The sequence below is a fragment of the Vanessa atalanta genome, chromosome 19 (assembly GCF_905147765.1).
Source record: "Vanessa atalanta chromosome 19, ilVanAtal1.2, whole genome shotgun sequence".
Classification (NCBI taxonomy): domain Eukaryota; kingdom Metazoa; phylum Arthropoda; class Insecta; order Lepidoptera; family Nymphalidae; genus Vanessa; species Vanessa atalanta.
Window position 1 is genome coordinate 7,049,689 of NC_061889.1, and position 20,026 is coordinate 7,069,714.

General features: G+C 31.4%; 1 protein-coding gene across 2 annotated transcripts in view; it reads right to left on the reverse strand.

Moving 5' to 3' along the window:
* LOC125071350 (CDC42 small effector protein homolog) overlaps positions 1–19,283 on the reverse strand; it is a 49,289-nt gene extending 30,006 nt beyond the window's left edge. The window contains exon 1 of one of the 2 annotated variants that reach the window (XM_047681557.1): positions 19,113–19,283. The gene's annotated coding sequence lies outside the window, so the exon portion shown is untranslated. Of the gene's footprint in view, positions 1–1,324; positions 1,343–19,112 lie in introns of those variants that run through there. The other variant, XM_047681558.1, reaches the window with a different exon arrangement.
* Positions 19,284–20,026: the final 743 nt, after the last annotated feature.

The window sequence follows — 20,026 nt, forward strand, 5'->3', positions numbered from 1 at the left end:
ACCTTTATTGTAATTGACGTGACGTAAAATTATTGTAAAATTCGTGATGTGTGTTCGACCTTTGAAAAGAGGTTTACCTATTTTTTTTTTTTATAATAGCACAACTAATTTATGATATGTAGGTTGTAGGGTTAGCTTAGGAAATTTAACTGATACCAAATTCGAAATAATCTCAATTTTTTCATTATTGTTGCTTGGCGTGTTTATTACGCACGTCATGTCCGCCATATTGGATTAATATGACATCACAGCACGCGGCATAAGGCACTCTACGACACATTGAACTTAATATCATGATCAATAAGTACCCGGCATAGGAACCACTTGGGAATAGACGAATACATAAATATATAGATATAGAGATTATTAAAGTCGTAATCTATCTTTTTACCGCAAACGTATAAAAATCTATGCCGAAAGATTATTAAAAAAAGCATAATAAAAATAGGCTTTAACATATGGACAAACAGACAGACACAAAAGAGATTCTTCATGGGTTCCATTTTTTTAATACAAAAGTCACTAAAAATACGTAAAAAGTTCCTACGTAAATAGAATCTTGTTCCATTATGTACGTAAAATACTTTATGCTGCAATAACTTTCGCGTAGTCGTGCAAAAAGAAATCGTACTCACGCTAGCCTTTATGGTTTCTCTTTGAACTTAATCTGTTGTAATATAATTCATCGTAAACAGGAATACCACAGACCTCGGACCCAAACTTTGGATTATAGTAATTTTAGGAGTCTAGGGAAACGCTAGGTTTCTCAGATTTTTTTCGTTATCCACAAAATACGGTGATCAGATAAGATGAAGATATAGGAAGTAAGAAGGTAAGTAGAGATAAGATTTTGGACCCTTCCTGGCTTGAAAAAAAATACGCAGACATTTTTAACTTTGCCGTTTCATAGATTCAAGTCATTTGTAAAAAATACATTGTTTAAGAAGGCATAATATTCGATACAAGATTATATAGATGATAAAAAAGCGTGGAGTTAATGCTTGTTGACTTCCAGGCAGGAGACATAACATACATATATAATTGTATTTAACTAACATGACTGTATTTTTAGATGTTGAAAAAGAGTAACTGCTGAGTTTCTTCTGGAACCTACATTCCGACCTACTAGAACCGATGGTAACTTCACTTAATATAGTTTGTTAAATGACGATTCAAAAGTGCTTGTAAAAGCCTACTTGAATAAAGTATATTTTGATTTTGTACCAGCAATCTTCAGTTAAGATTCACGTATCTACTGACCCATCTGTGTTCTTGAATTTTGTTCGGTTTTCTTAGTATTTCAGTTAATTAATATTATAATCACCAAATATCTTGCCCGCATTTCAGCCACAGCCCAAACACTAGCCATCTGCGCAGAAGACATAAAAGTGCGCAAATGTGAATACAAACACAGGTGGACACAGAATATATCGAAAAATATATAAATAGCATGATTCATAGCTTGGATAATAAATATAAGGTTTTAAACCTCCTTTCGAGCTAACATAGCAATGCATAGTAATTATTATTTTAAAGAATACATATTTACTCAGTATGTGTTACTTGTTTATGAGGCAGACCCTGGCGTCATCATGTGGTATGTCAAACGTTTTATGCCAGATGTTATCTGAGCTCGGATGAGACGAACCGGTTATATAATGTGCTACATTGTTACACTGTGCAATAAAAAAGAGCATTTTATATTTTGTCATGAAAGAATGCTGAGGTCTAGATCCTTAGTAAATAAAATAACGCGTGATTTAGCTCAGAAGGCAAAGTGGATACATAATTTTTAGTGCACCAGTTCAAAGTTGTTAGTTTATTAATTATTATAATTCTACGGTAGGGTACGAGGGTACGATTTTAAAGTCAACCATTATTTTCTCTGATAAAGACATCAGCCTGTATTTCTACTTTATAAATTTGGTGTGTTCAAGCTTCAATAGTAACTATCAAATAATTGTATATATAGTAATAAGTGGTTATAACGTATACCTAAGTTTCAAAATCAATTGTAACAAACATCGTTTATGACTGTCGCCTTACAATATTTATTTGTCTAGATTGAATGCCGCACTACAGAAGAATTAAAATTAACGATCTAACGTTATTATTTTGCTGTGCGTAACAGCTACGCTTGAAACTCGCGAACCGTCATCCTACTTTACTAGTGCTTAGTGGCCAACTCTTGACTTATTTCTTTCGACGTGTCCTCAGCTTTGACAGTCTATCGAGGCAATAATTAATAATCTAAGAGTATTGCATACATTCATAAAATGTAAATAAAAATTAATGTTACACTCAAAGCATAAAATACTAAAAACCTGCAATCCATGAGAAATGGACAGAAGTTTTATTTCTTAATGAATAATGACTCAACTCCTAACAATTATTGGCGACTTACGAAAACATTGTTTTATTTTAGATTTCACAAACATTGCCACAATATTTTTTTAAGGAAAAAGACATCTAGCGTCACGGATCTACCAAAAATTATAACTTTTTTTTAATCTTTCCATTATAAGCAAAGAAAGTGTTCAAGAATATTAAAAAAATACATACCTATTTATATTTTTTTATTATTTGACAGTAATAAACAAAAATAATAAAAAAACAAAACAAAAACCTTATCTGTATTTTATATTTGTTTAATAAAAAATTCTCAAACCACAATAATAAATTCGAACAGTTTCTTATTTTGAAATAAAGGCACAGATAATCTTAAATTAACTCAAAACGAACAATGAAACAGCAAGGGAGCGTCAATCAAACCTTTATATAGCGAAGGGACACGATTATTCCCGAAGAAATGCGAGTGACTCAATGGTCAGGTGTTTTACTTTGCAACTATTTATGGAGGGGTTCAAATATTCCCCCTTTTAGATTGAGTTTATGTTCGTCATGTTTTAGGATATATACACACACAGACAACTGCGCAGTTGAAGAATTTACTTATTCCGCTAATTTACTTTACGTAGCATTATATAAGTTGTATTTATGTCATTAGTAAGTACTACTACAATTAAATGTACACGTCCACTCCATTAAATAACGGATATTACATATTAAATAGTATATAAGAATATTCTAAGCGCCAATCTTTAAATGATAACATGTTTTCTAAACTACTAATACAAGTTATATGGTACCTACTTTCATATTAAGGTAGGTTATAGTGTCAAGACGAAATATACATACATATATAACCGAAATATACCAAAAATTATGATCTACTTTGGTTCAATTCATTTTTGACAATTTTCAAGATGGCGGAGAAGCTCACTCTTGTGAACCGACATATACAAATTAAAAAGATAATTATTAGGATTTGTTTTGTTTTACATATTTTTCGGAACTATTAAGTAATACATATAATTTTACTTTATTAAACCTAAAAGTTTAAGTTGGTAATGCAACTGATTAATAAAATGATTGTTATTCATTAATTTTAAATCGTGTAAAAGGCGCCGGGAATCCACGCAGTAATGCGCCATGCACTTAAATAGCGCGTAACGTTGTTTTTTATAATTGTTTATACTTGGCCAGTCGTCCCCGCAATGTCTTTGTCCAATCTCGGTGAATAACGATATATCCGCGTTGCTTGACTCATGTGTTTTATTATTTTAACAAGTAACTCGGAAGTAAATTACCATTAAACTGTCTGCGTCACATTGAAAATGATTTTGGAATACATAAAGATACATATATTAAATTTAATTAGTATTTCTGTATTCTACAAATTAATTATATTTATAAATATTAGTTTTATTTCCGAGGTTTTCTATCAAATTTCTTTTATTGTGATAACTTATAAGATTAAGCGTTCAAATTTTTTAAAATTTTTATTTTTTAACTCTTACTTGTAAATTTTATAAAAGCGTGCTGTAAAGTTTTTTTTATATAAGAAACTTTTTTTATTTATAGCAGGAAATCACACTATCTAAAGAAAATGATGAACCTATAAGTCCGTAAGTTTTTTTTCGAAGATTTTATAGTGTAATCTTTATTAATGTTATTATCAACGACTGGGTGACCTGCAAGACGTCCTGTCTTGCAGGTCACCCAGTTAGTTAGTTGTCTGTTTTTAGTTATGAAAAATCTTTGTATTTTTAGTTTACGTCACTGATGCATAAATATGTATGTATGTGTGTATAAATGAATGTATGCATTTGTATTCCTAATAGTGATTCACTGTTAGATAAACTACTATAAACTGCTAATTAGGTAAATATACGCTCATAAATTTGAAAAATTCCAATTTGTCAGCTCAATTTTCTTTCCGTAAGAACCTACAAGATATTAGAAACAAAAAAAAAGGATGAATGAAATTTTCGTTATTTAAAAGTTATGGCGAGACCAAGGGAAGTAGTTTTATTTTTTAAATAAATAGATTTTTTTAAGTTGTCTATGTGAAGTCAAATATAGGCGTAAAAAGTTATTACTGAATTTCTTATCGATTCTTCTTGATGTAGCCCTCTTTGCGAACCAGTGATTATTTCAAAATATGTATCACTTCTTGCTTTGTAATAAATTATTTGTCACTTTCTAATGCATAATACTAGTAAAAAACCGTCCTTTTGCTTAAACTTTTAAATTTTGAGAATAAGGTTAAAAGGTCAAATTAAACACGAAGAATTTTAACCTTCAATAAGTTTCCTGCTTCAGTTTCTGCCCAGGGTCGGCACAACCCGTATTACACGTACAATTTAATTGACCCCGAAATTGCATCATTTGACATTATAATGGAGGGCGATGTTACTTGTCTTCATTGTTGTATTAACTTTGTTATTTCCATGAGTCAAGATGGCTCAGTGGTTAATTTTAACTGATTATGTGCTTGACTTTTTTAAAGGAAAACATCGTCAAATTTGCATGGGCTGGATCACATATCGACGAATACAAATTTGAGCGACGTATACAGTTTTTCTAACGATGGTCTTCTTTTACAGCGGATTAAAATAAAAGCAGAGGTGGCGTTTATACCATCTGTGAAATATTTGCAGGCGGTTAGGTTGCATTTCGATTTATTTCCTATATTACATTCTAGTTGTCGCGTTTTAGAAGTTGGTCGTCAGGTATTTGAGTGAAAAAGATACCCTATTCTTGGAGTTCAAACTTGCTTCTAAGCAAAATTCATCAAATTTTACTATAATAGACTGACAGAAGGACAGAGTTAATTTCGCATTTATAAAATGAGTATAGATATAAATACAAAGAACGAATGATTCAACCTTTTTTTTTCTAAGTCTGTTTATCATGTAGGCAAAGAAGCTCGGCGCACCCACTGTGCAAGATACATACAAGCCGTTGTACTGCCTAACATCAATAGTTTGAATATCTTTAAGCAGTTTACAGGGTTAGTCAGGTAGTAATTACACACATAAGCGATATAACTTCTTAAACATACCGATACTGGTCTATCAAACAAGCTCATGCGTTATTTTCTTTAGTAAATTTAAAAGCTTTAGGTGAGCTACAATAGAGATTTAAGTTTTCATCTGTTACAATTCTATGTATCCGGGTTAAATCTAAGATAATATTCACAATCAATAAACAGCCTTGAAAGTGGGTTGAGCGTCAGTCGTAAAATGGCGGTTAATTAAACCTGATCTATCTCACGCTTATATTGAGTTTCTTTACATGTAAATATTTCTGCCTAGATATTTTTTTTTACTGTTAGGAAGTTGAACCAGTATAGGTATTTGTTGTAGTGTTCATTAAAAAAAAGAACTTTCTATAAAGAAGTTTTACTTGGCCTCTTTAGTCTTTACTAAATTTTGTTATTGTGAATTTCGCTTGTTCAACGTCGATTCGTCATTTCTTTATTTCAAGCACATCTAGACATTTTACATTACTTACGCTCTTAAGTTTATAATGACATGATCCGTGTAAAACACACAATATATTTTTTAAACCGAACAATTGTACGGATAACAATTATGTATATATAATTGTTATTTCAAATATGGTACGGCTACGGTACGGTACGGTATCACCAACTCATCAGATATTCTACCCCCAAACAGTAATACTTATTACTGTTATGTTCCGATTTGAGAGGTAAGTGAGTCAGTGTAAAAACATGTACAAGGGACATGACATCTTACATAAAGAATAGAATGACAAATATATGGTTACCAAGGTTGGTGGAGCATTGGCGAAGTAACTAACGGTTAATATTTCATACAGCGCCTATTTGCGTATGACCAACACTTGACATTCGTCTATTTTGTAAAAAAAAAAAATTTTGGCGCTCATTCGTAAACAAAAAGTTGATTTTGAGAACCTGATTGAAGTTTGAACATCATATTACATAATAATACATTGTTGAGTGTTCTTACGTAAATCTTAGACTTTCAAATGTAATTTATTTTTATTCAGTATCTTTATGTTAATGGAATGAAAAGTTATAGCTGATATCAAAGTCATTATTATTTATATACCTATTAATGCCAATAATATTACGAATGTTGAAATATTATTTCTCAAAGAATATTTTATTACTTTACATTATATGCGGAAAATTAGCGTGATTATATTTGAAATAATGCAATTGATGGTATACATTTTAATATTGAAGGAAAGAATGACACATTATTGACATGCAAAAACTTTTTTTTATCGTTGTCAAGTCATGGATGTTATTCGCTGCTAACGCTTATTGCGCATGCGCTCCAACACATTGGTTTTTTTAATAAAGGAAAATATCAAACTGGACAGCGAATTATTGTCTAAGAGTATTTAATAACCATAAACAATAGCTAAGCTACTCCTGACAAGCTATGACTAGCTGAAGATATTTTTGGCCTAAAAACGATTAAAAACTACTTTTGACAAAGTAGGTTAGAGTTATTTCTGTAATTACGCTGTCTACAAGTATTTATGTATAGTATGCTTCACGAAAACACGACCCTGTCAGACTTGTCTCAGATAACACGCTTATAGAAATATAAACTATTTAACTTAAACTAGGTACAGATCTACGTCTCTCAAAAGTATTATTATGCGTATTTCCGATTAAAAGTAGTTTTGATTGGAAATTATTTTGTCTGTAACCTATAGACTGAGCCTAGCGGAACTAAAGACTGCATAATTGGTTCAATCCAAACAAACTACCAGTGATAAATCTCGTACTCATTTTGTTTTGAATTACTTAACTTTTGCAAGGCAGTGTAAACATCGTGAAACCATGTTTGGGATTAAATGCTGCCGTACTCGCCCAGAAGTCGTTGAGCAGCTTTATGGAAAGCCTTTTTAGCCGATAATAGTATTGCACAGCAAAGAGAGATTTAAACGCTGTTATAACATTCAAATTTAAATTTGTTTACCAGATTTCAATATGTATAATTTTTGAAAAGTTCGTTTTTTTTATTTAATAATCTAAACAACATGCGCATAAGTTTTCCATTTTATAATGTTTTATATTTGCATAATAAAAAAAAAAACTTTTTAATACTATATCGTGGTTTGAGAAACAGTGACTATGCCATTTATTTTTAACGCTTGCTACTCTTTGTTAAGGCTTAACTAAGACAAGGGTTACGTCATCGATTGGTTGAATAATGTTTAGTCCGGACGCCTTATAAACTATTCTTATCTCTTCTTAGAACTAAGATAATGATAATAAAGACATCAAGAGAGACGTAAACCTTTAATTCAATGGAATGGCGAAACGATCGGACGATCATTAAACAGTTCCGGGATCTATTTTGGAATGGATTGAGAATCTGTGACCTATTTAGTTAGACGTTCTAAGGTATAAGAGATATTTTATAAGCAGATATCATTCTTAAATAGGACTAAAATATATAATACATTATTATTTATTCTTTAATAATACCCACTGGATTTCTATGTACGCAAGTTATTAATAATAAGAGAACCTAAGAAACAATACACGAGTACAAACAAAATATTTCGTAGCGGGCATCGAAATAGATAGATAAAATTTATTTATTTATTTCCAGTCAAATCTTTTGATTTGTTACAATAAATTAAACTATGATCGATTAAATTAATTGTCGAAACAGAAACGATAGTGTTGTGACATAACAAATATCTTTTCTAATATTTTCGAAATTTCATTAACATAATTAATAACAATAAATATTAAATAATATCATAGGTCAATGTTTATTACATATATTTTTTATTTTTGCAATATATGCAATGAATTTAAAATCAACTTTTTATATAATTAACGTTTATTTTAATTCTGATCTGAATAAGGAAGTCAAACGATTTCCTCGGAAGTTAATATATAGGACAAATCAGAACTGTTACATAAATTGAAATATGCCTTTTGTTAATTGATATATATTCGTGTTATGTAAATGTAACATTATATATGTACTTATAGAATTTCAGAGCTTCAATGCAAATTACTTAATAAGTATAAATACAACAAGAATTAACTGTTAGTTATAGATTTTTAAAGTACTTGTTTTCTATAAAGAAACAAAACACATTCGAGATATCTGGTTGACTTCATATTTATGAATATTTCTTTACTCAAGTAACAACGTTCAGCTGCAGCTCATCGTGGCTTTATGACTGTTCTGTGAAGCTAACATTTAATGTCCAATCTAAATCATCAGTCATAAATATGATTATTCTCTTCTCTAGCGTCAAGTTTATTGCTACAATGAATCAGAATTATGTCTGGAACTTACTTATAAAACTACAGTTGATAAGGCTAATTTTTGTAGACAGTAAAGATATAAAACTAATGTTCCTTTTTATTAGTAACTAGCTGAACCTACCTATAGCACAAACCGTCACCCCCAATATAGAGGGGTACCCCTCCTTGAGGGGTGAACTCGAACTATCTCCCTACCAAATTTCATCTGAATCGGTTAAGCTGTTTAAGCGCGAAGAGGTAACAGACAGAGTTAATATCGCATTTATAATATATATTAACATATAATTGATATGTTTGTTTTTTTGATTTAAGTGGTCGGCGAAAAATAGCCATAGGATATTTTTCGTGTGAACATTCCTTAGCAGATTCTACAGCATAGCAGACACACGAAAATATCTTAATCTAAAAGTTGAAAATATAATATTTTAGTGAAGTTTTCAGCTCAACGTACACAATATGTCTAATATCAAAAACGTATATGATCGTATTTATTTTCATCTGATTGTAAGCATAGTATATCGAAGGGGAAAATCGGGGGACGTCGGGGATTGAGGGGTTGCAACGTCCCCTTAAGACCAATTTCGCAAAATAGATTTTTAGTTCACATTTACGTTATAAAACGAAAGTCTTCTCAAATTATTTATGTAATTTGTTAGTGAAGACATACCTTTTTTATATATGAAGAAAAACCCAGCACGGAGCTTTTATATCAATATATATTTATATATATACCAATTGTCATGGATACCGGATTAATTTTATATCGAAGTTGATGTGCTATAGCGCCGCCATGGCGCAGTTGTTGGCTAGTTATTACAAATCGTCGTTAGGCATTCAGAAGCGCGAATGTGAAAATATTTAATTTTTTTTTCTTCTTTATTATTTAGATAAATACTATCGATAAGAGAGGGAAAAAAATTTTCACATTCGCGCTTCTGAATGCCAAACGACGAAATAATAATGTCAATTTAAAAAATATTCTCCTTTTTTATAGTTCATAATGTGTGTTAATAATTTAAGTAGGTTTTAATGTATAACGCCGAAACATTAGCTAAATTAGCAAGAACTTTCGAGACTTTATATTTATTTTATTTTCAGTAGGAAAACCAACAGTAGATACAAAATCACATAAAAAAAATAATTTTTTTAAAATTATATACACAACATACACAATAATTAATAAAAATATAAAATTAAACATAATAATACATTTTTTATTACTGAGATGGCGAATGTATTTATAAAAACAGAAAATAATGACATTGCGAGTATATTGTACATAAATACGTTATTGTGATGATATAATAGAGTTTGTTAAGATCACAACATTATTCTTAAGCGAGTTTTTTAATCAAATCTATGTATTAATTTTATTTTGCGCTTGAACAATGATCTTATTGTTTCAACAATTAATTCCAACTCCCACTCCCACGACCCTCGAAAGTAAGCGCGTTGTGTATTTAAATTGACATTATTGTTTCTCTGAGATCGAAATAAAATTGTATTGGCTATTTTTAGACGATTTTTTTTAAATATCTACATACACTAGTCTATACTAATATAATAAATGTGAAAGTAATCTGTCTGTTTGTCTGTTGCTCTTTCACGGTCAAACCACTGAACCGATTTTGATTAAATTTGGTATATACCTCACATTAGCACATGTATATTTTTAAAAAGAAGGTTTGGAGCATATTCCAACACGCTGCTCCAATGCGAGTTGCTGGAGTACACATGTGGCAGAATTTCGTTGAAATTAGACACTTACAGGTTTCCTTACGCTGTTTTCCTTCACCGCCGAGCACGAGATGAATTATAAACACAAATTAAGCACATGAAAATTCAGTGGTGTCTTCCTGGATTTGAACCCGTAATCATCAGTTAAGATGCATGCAATCTAACCACAAGGGCCATCTCGGCTCTATATGGATATTTTTTTATGCTTAATGCCTGACGACCAACCCTTTAATCGCGAACGAAGGCGTAGTCAACAACTAGTATTATAAAGAAAAAGAGATATTACTGATTTTCGTACCTAATCTCGATAGAATAGCCTTAAAAATTAATCTTGAAAAAGGATTACTTTACTTACGTTACTTTTGCAAGTTTTATTTACTTTTATATTGTAATTGATAAAGAATAATCTTCGTCCATTATGTCCAGTATTTGATGTTTATTGTAGTTGGAGTTAACTGTTTTGTTTTTTATTTAGAGCCGAGTGTGAATTCCTCTTCATGCATAAACAAGCGCATCTTATCTGACCCCGTTCTATTTTAACTCTTAGTATGTAATGTCTGGAAGCTACCAGTTTACTCGTTCGATGCACGATGTTGGGAAATTTAATTCAATCAAGACCGTAAAGAAAACTAACTAAGTATTGTTTATTTTAATTTAATTATTACAACACGCTTAAAACACATCAAGTTTCTTTTATTGGTCTTTTTTTATTTTCTTCATGACACGCTTTTTTTTACTTTGTGCAGTCGAAATTTGATGTTACAAGGTTTTATACAACGTTTTGTTTATGTTTGAATTAAAGGAATCAATCATTTTATAAATATTACATTTCATATACATTTTAAATATTTCATAATTTGAGTTGCCAGAATGAAATAATTGTATTTTCAATTGAAAGGTAAAAACAGTCAAGTAGTTCATGTCAATGTCTGAAAATCAAAGACCTACTATGATTTAGAGGAGAGGTATTCTGAAATGTGTTTATGATAAATTATACACAAGAGATGAATATCGTACTTGGTGGTAAAAATAAATATGATGAGGAAACCTACACATTTTAGAAAAAAATGTGCGACATTTATTTGTCCGCTAACCCGCATAACGATGATGGCGTGGAATAAACTACAACCACTGTTCTGGATTAAACTGGCCCAGTGGTTAGAACGCGTTAATCTTTAACGATGATTATGAATTTAAAGCCAGGCAAGCACCCCTGAATTTACATGTTATAATTTATCTATTGCTTGAAGGTGACGGAAAACACCACAAAGAAACCTACATGTGCATATTTCAATGAAATTCGGCCACATGTGTATCCACCGACACGCATTGTAGAAGCGTGGTGGAATTAGCTGTTACGATACGGAACTTTGAAAACAAATAATTTTATTTACTCAAAAGCAGGAGACTATAAATTAAGGAAGTTAATTTGGTTAGGCCATCGGTCGGTCGCTGTTTACGTCAAACAGAGGTCAGACAGCAGCGCCAGTTGAGTCATTCATGAATGCAAGATAGCGCACGATTCACCGACCTATCAATAAGAATAGTTCACGAATCAAAATTAAACTATTTAACTGTGTACAATTACGAAATTATAATTTAATTGGTGTTTAACTTTATGTTTTTTTTTCCATGGTATTTTACATATTTTTGTTTAAAATAAATCTATATAATACAAGTTATCGCCCGTGTCTTTTAGATGTTGGTTGCCAGTTAGTTAAAAAAAGTCTGTGTCTTTCCCTATACTTCAAGTTTGCTTTGTACCAAATTTCATTAAATTCTTTTCAGTGTAGACAAACAGACAGATAGAGTTACTTTCGCATTTATAATATTAGTATAAATTAATAAAAATGTTAAAAAATATATATAATAAATAAAGTCGTAATGAACGAACAAAAAGACAGTAAATTTCGCATTTTATAATAATTATTTAACTTTAAAAACACTAGACATCCCTTATTCTTTAAAAATTAAAATATAATTCACACGCAAAATTTCATTCAATTGATGAGTTCTGTCGAAATGGTTCACGTGCGAGGAATTCTCCGCGTAGCGAGATCAAGGCACGCAACCGAAATAGCACCGTCTAACGTTGTCATGGTAACCTCCCGCTTGCAAGACTCCTGATATGGTTTCGTGTTTTAGCGAGTATATTTTAAACCATGTCTGTAGCTTAAATAGCTCACATTATTGAAACAATTACCTTAATTTTAATAGTTATGTTTTTATATCATATCTACATAGTATAAAATAAAGTCACTTCCGTCTGTACGCTTAGATCTTTTAAACTACACAACAGAATTTAATGCGGTTTTCTTCAATAAACAGAAGTGATTCAAGAGGAAAGTTTATATGTATATTTAAGGAAAAGACGAAAATTTTCTAACTCACCAACTTTCTTGGCCGGAAAAAACAAGACTATTTACTTTTTGCTGTTTTTCAATTTAAATGTACCCGTGTGAAGAGAGGACGTGTTACGAGTTATATCTATAATGGCATATCTGCGTAATACAACAAGAAAAACATCTTTATTATAAGTGAAATTACGTTGTGATAGAAACAATATATTTTAGGAAGTTAGAAAAGGGTGAAGGGGCCCCGAGAAGTCCATTGCCCGACATTGTTAATCCGGCCTTGTGTGGCGGGACCTTAACAACAATTTCGTCTTATTCAATGAATGACAAAACATCATAGAATAGAATTCATGTACATGACCAAAAGTTAGAACTCAATCAGTTTTATTTACATGACTTTTATTATCCGTAATATAGTTGAATTGTATCAGGGATGAAACATATACTTCATCGATAAGTCAGATTAAAATCCGTCTCTCGGTCTGACAAAAATTGATGTCTTGATAAAAAAAATGGGGATGATAACAGCTTAAACATTTAATCTCATATTGTCATCTTTTTTACATGGCTGTGTGCAAGCGTGTGTGTAAATATCACCCACATATCATAGACTCTAACATGCAACAGCAATACTTAGATCTCAAAATTGATACGCGATGTAAGGGATGGTCAATATTTTATAGAGTGGTCATGTCTACTAGTGGTGGAGAACATTTAGATTCAATCTATATATTGATACGTATGCCTACCAATTTGTTAAAAAAAATATATGTTGCACTCGTTAACAATAATATTCATTGTTTTATTTTTAAATTAAAAGTGTTTTAGTGCTATAAAATTATTTTAGTAAAAAAAATATATTTGTATATTGTACCTCAAAATGCAAGCTGTGGTCGTCTTAGAGTTGCACACATTGTATTAAATCCAAATTTTTATTATTACATGTGTAAGTGACGACGAAGTTAGTACTACTGATGGCCCTTAATAAATATAATAAAAATAAATAAATAAGCTTATGTGATAGGAAATAATTTACGATGTTCACGCGGAATAGTATCAAGATACCGGTATTTCCCCGTTCAATCGAATCTCGAAAATGGAAAATTATCTTTTTATTAACAGTAGTAATCCCTCTCGTTTTTCCTGCTTGATATTTAACATACAGCCAAAAGTACTGAGTCAAGAAAGCTGAAATTTGGAACAAAGATCTTTTTTTATAATGTGAGTATCCGTTAAAGGATTTTTAGAAATTTTAAGTTTAATTTTTATGTCTTTTACCAAAACTAAGCTGGAATCTTCTAGTCAATTAGAATCAATTAAAATGTTAAAGTAATCAAATGAATCTTATTAACATACAGTTAAATAACTATAACCTGATAGACGATTTCTCTTGCAATATATAACATATTAGAATCTTATTCGCGTGGGAAGTGTAGCCAGTTTCTATAATTGTGGACTAGATCCTGTTAGGTACGTAATAGGGGGTGAAGAATGTAGATTATTGCAATAATTATTACTTATATCAACATCGCAAGCGGCTTAGGATTATCTTTTTTACAAGCTTTCATTAAATGTCCCTCTGCTGGGCTAATTCCTCCTCTACCTTTGAGGAAAATGTTTTTGGAGTTTATTCCACGACGCTACACCAATTAGTGGATGGGTTATATAGGTTTAATCTAGATGTTTTCTTTCACCGCCGAGCACATGAAAATTAGTGTTTGCTTGGATTTGGACTCGCGATTTTCGCGTAAGATGTACGCTTTCTAACCACTGGACCAGTTGGATTCTACTTGCAATGTTTGTTATTTTTTTAGATCGTTAAAATCTTGCAAGCCTAATTAGAACCACTTACTCTTATCCTGCAGAGATAATTTACGTTTAGGTTCAACTCCAATGATAATGCAAATTTATGATAAGCATCACGTGATCAAGGGTTGGCTCCGGAAGAAAGGTCTTCTAAACGGAAAGGTCTTCTAACAACATAGACTTTTATTAAAAAAATATTACTAAATATTTTTGGTGCCATGGCTTAATTATATGTCTCTTTGATCTACTTGGTCGCTGATCTCGGTTCAAAGCTTCTAATCTTAAGCCAATAAAGCTAAGAAATTAGCGGTGGTACACTCTCGATTTACGCGTACAGCTGTGCTTACGGATCTCTCGCCTGTCATAGTTGATAGTCATTCAATTGAATTAAGCGAAGGAATAAAGTTCACACCTGGGTTTGTTTGGATATCAACTGTTAAATTAGCTAGCTAGTACTTGATTGTATGTGAAAGTATGTATGCCGTGCAATCAAACTAAAACTAAGAAAAGAATTCGAAATGTATTCAACCATGCTACTCCGCTAGATTATGTTTTACCATCACTTGCGATGAAGAATGATTTCATTCAAGACAAATTATATTGTAGCGTATTTAGGTGTATGCGTACGTTGAAACGTCTATGTTTTGTCTATGGAATGATTTTGACGTATGACGTACTTCCTTTTCTCTCTTCCCTTCTGGTGTGAGCCGCGGTAACGTGTGTTATGTGAGTGCGCCGCGCTTTTGAAATTAGCTTATGTAACGGACTTATCCTTCTCCTATAATATCACCCAAAGGGATCTTTGGCTGTGTTCTTCGAGTGTATGAAGACCAAGGGAGCGCTCCCAAGAAGAACGTGTCTTCACCGAGCCCAGAGTTTTGAGGTAACACCCTTTTATACCAAAAATACAGTCCACTTTTCTCTCGCGCGTACATATATAAATAATAACAATAGATATATATATGCCATATATTAGGTAATCTTAATATTATTCATAGTAAAAGCCACTCAGCAAACAAACTTTCACGAGATCAGTCCAATGTATTCGTTATATCACTTCGCAAAGATTGGTTTATCTTAGTTTGTTGACAATTGCGACCGTTAACTTTGCGTACGAGGCATGTTGCTATTTCATTTGATTAAATAGTCCTTTTTCGTATTACGACGCCTTAAGGTTTAATTTAGCTCAGCAAAATTTTGCCGTCAACATACATCATTGTATTCTTCCTAACAATGGATCAGAGTACGTACGTCACACAATAAATATGGTTCCATATCTATTGTTGCGGGCGATCTCATAAATGCTCCGCTATTGTTGTAAAATTAAGTGAAGGTAAGAAATTGGACATATTATCGTCGATACAACCTCATTTTCTAAGGTCGTTTCTCTTTTGTTAATTTATATATACAGCTGCAGTTTACTTGTGTTAAAATTAATTAATTTTTAAAATATTTAAATATATTTTTTTTGCACATAATATACAGTAAATAGAACATAAAAGTTTATATTTGCGAATAAATAGATAGTTTGTTATACGTTGAGACTATTTTACCAGATTTATACAAAATTGTTCTGACATTTCTATCATTATTTAAAAAACAAAATATAACAATGCATAAAAATATATAAATAAATAAATTGGTCGGTACTGTACTTTAACTTCTATGAAATAGTTTCACAAGGCGTAAACCTGGAAATGATTATATAATTATGATAATATTCTAAATAATTAGTCGTCAAAGTTATTTGTCATTTATCGCTGCGACAAAATTTATTTATTGTTTTTTAATTATCTATACGATTAAATTTTATTTGTGTCTGTAGTCGAAGAACGATTTAAATAATATTAGACAAAAATAATACGGAATTGCATAAAAATGACAAAAGCGTCCGGTTTCGTCCATTTGTTTCGTAATATTTGATGTTATTTAATTGGAAAGTAAACGTTCGTCAGATCGTTGTATTTCGATTATTCAATATGAATTAGCATTATTAACGATTTGAATAACAACAAAAACGATCGTCTATCAAAACAATGTGGTTTATTTTTGATGAAACATCAGAATTGTATAAATGAATAATTTCTCAAATAAACATTTTGAGGTTATAAGGCAAAACACTTACATGATTCACGTTTCGAAATAGACATAAAGTAATGCTCGTTTCTTCGGTCGACGACCTTGGTGAGGATGCTCGTGACAAACGGACATAAGTTTAGATTTTTTTCCACAAAACACTCTGCACGCAAGATATTATTCCGCAAACGGCTGTATGAATTCATTTACGATAATCGGAATTCTCGAGTGTTTTTGTATTTTGTAACTATGGCGCCTTCAAATACAAACCAAAGTGGCGTGTCAAGTGAGAGTACTTGTAAAGTTTCAATATTACTTATTTTACCAAAATGTTTTTTTTTATCGTGCGATGTCCTCGTAACCGATTTCTGTCACAAAGACTGATCTGGCAACGCATGACCGAAAAGAAATCAGTAGCAGGACCAACGGCTTTCCGAGGCATAGCAGTAAATTCTTGGCTCTATTTGCTATTGTGACATTATATTATTTCTCGACGGAAGAACCCAAAATTTTAGTAGGGCAAGTTCGGTTACAGGACCTCGGGCCCTTTTAAGCTAGCCACATCGGGCCAGTACTTTTATAAAGATAGCAGTTTACATTTTAAAAAGCCAAATAAATAAAAGAAAAGATTATCCGATTGGGCTTCTCCCCTTTTTGGGAGATTTGATAACCTCTGTTTTATTTGAAGGATGAACATAACGACAATTTTCAATATGTGTTTGTGTGTTTAACTTTTGGTACGGCTTTTGGTACGGTTACACATTCAAGTGTAAAATTTGTTATTTGTAAGAATCAAACTTTTAGTTCTCTTAACGGTCCGTATTCGACCTCAGCGTGTCGTTATGCTAATATTAAAGGCACCGTTTCCATAGATATATAGATATTTATCGTTCATTGTTAAGAAAGACTTCCGGCTGCTGCGGTCGCTTTATATTTTTATCTTCTTGCCATTATAAATCTTAGCCGAGTTTCCATTGTTATTCGACCGGCTTCAATCATTGTCAACTTAACAAAATGATCCGTTTTTCCTCATTACATTTAGTTGGAACTATGTATTACTCATATGTTTGTTTTGTATTTTGATTGTAACCAACTCATTGCACGTGACTCGTGAATTAAGAATCGTGATAGATATTCAATATATAACTCAAATAGACAATTGCTTATGGATTTATCCCTAGTGCCATGCTATGTAGATGGCATATATATCTCTTTTTTAAATCAACACTAACAATAAGTTGTTACATTTTTGTTTTGTAATGCAATGAAAAAAATATATTTAAAAATATGAATCATTATAAATAAATTCTCGACATAATTATAAAACTTTGTCAAAAGTAGGTTCCCAATGTATTTTGAGAACACCGACGAAATCATTACCCATTATCCATTACTGCGAATGTGTTACTAATGTAAAAAAAGCATTTCTTCAGCTAAACTATAGACTTTATTTTAGTTAAAATAGAGTCTAAAATACTAACAGTTTTGATGTGATGAAAATTTTATTAAATGGCATACAACTTATGACTTCATAATATCATTTTATTTTTAAATATTTTTAAGTTTATCAGCATTTAGTGTAAACTCAAGAAGTTAATTTAAATATCACATTTATTGATATAAAGCGACCAGTAGTAGTAGTTTATAATTGAACTCTCAATAATATATAACGATTTAATTCTTCCATAATATATTCTTGGGGTTATTTGCATTAGCATAATAATAATAGCATATATTGTATATTATTACGAGCGCTTCACCGAAACTATCATAGAGGCAGGATGGGGGCCCAAAGAGTATGTATTATGTTAATATGTGAACACCAAAAATAGATGTAATTTTTATCTTATCTATCGTTTACGGAAAGTCAAACATTATTTGGAAGGAAAAAGCCTTGAGAATTGTCATATAAATGCACAATTTTTTTTATCGCAATTCATCCCAAAAATACCGATGGATTTCAATACGTATTTTCTATTATCAAAAATTCAAATTGTATACAATATCGTATGAATTGGATCCTCACAATTATTTTGTCTGTGGAAGTCACGAATGCTTTTAACTCGATGTTTTATGAATACCGGACTTGTTACTGATATCTAAATAAACATACCGCTTATAAATATTTATTATATACATGAGCAACCTCAGATTAGTCATGGCGGTAACCATCCACTTCATAGATCAATATAATTAATACCAGTATAAAACAACCACGAACCACAGTCGATATACATTTAAAATGCTTAGCTGTGACATTATAAGCTGAGAGAGTTAAAGTTCTCATATATTCTAGAGTTTACCCGAAACAAGAGGAAACGAATTAAACTAATAGTAGTCAGACGAGTTCAAAAGAAGGCAAGTAACGGAATTGCGGACGCAACATGCTTTCCATTAAATGGATCTAATTAATCACATACGATAGCCAAATACACTTATGCATCTCAACAAAACTTTCCAAAAGTTCAGACTTCTGAGGACGTACAATCGATACTTACTTATAAAACAAAATCCTGGACGACAATGTTGCACACATATAATACTAAACACGGTTTAAATGTAACACAGATAGCTGAGTGTTTTTTAAGTTAATTGAAAATTAATTGAAGTTTTGATAACGTTTTTAATGTAAGCGAAAAAACGCGTGCGGTCCAAACGCGGTCTCGTTTATGACTGATGACGTGAAGCGAGCGTGGTAGAGTCGCCGCGCCGGTCGACTTGTCCCTAAGTTTCCGAAAGGTCTAAAAAATACCACATCCTGCTCAATAAAATCACCTTTATTTCATGCATCGTAATAACGAGTTTCCCTTAGCTGATTCTTAAGTTATATTTCTTTAGTTTCGCTCTACATACAAATTGTGTATGCCACGGCCGTTTACACATTTCTTTTAAGTGGAGAGAAAAGGCGAAAGGATATCGCGACTTAATGTTTGTCTGCAGCGTGTGATTGTGATTGCCTCGAGCCGTAAAGTGAAATATTAGATAACTGTGCTTATTTAAATAACGATTTATTTATCTTATCTATATAATCCACTAGATAAAAATATATAATATTATCTTGTGACACATGCATAATAAGATCCGACGTAAACATAATGCAGGTAAATGCTAATTATTTTGCATGCAAAACAATTATAATATATATAATTATAAAATATATATATTACAATTGTATGTACTGAACATGTTCAACATAATGACATAAACAGTTGCTGCTTGCAGTTCTAGAAATATTGATAAAATCGACTATTTATTTTCAATTTATTTCATGTCATTCTAGAAAATGTTAAGTAAACAAGATGGATTTATATGAACCCTTGTTATAAATTCGATTGATCGTAACTATTTAATTATAAATTAGTTCACACCCAACTCTGACCTTACCCTAAAATGGCGTGACTCTGCTAAATTA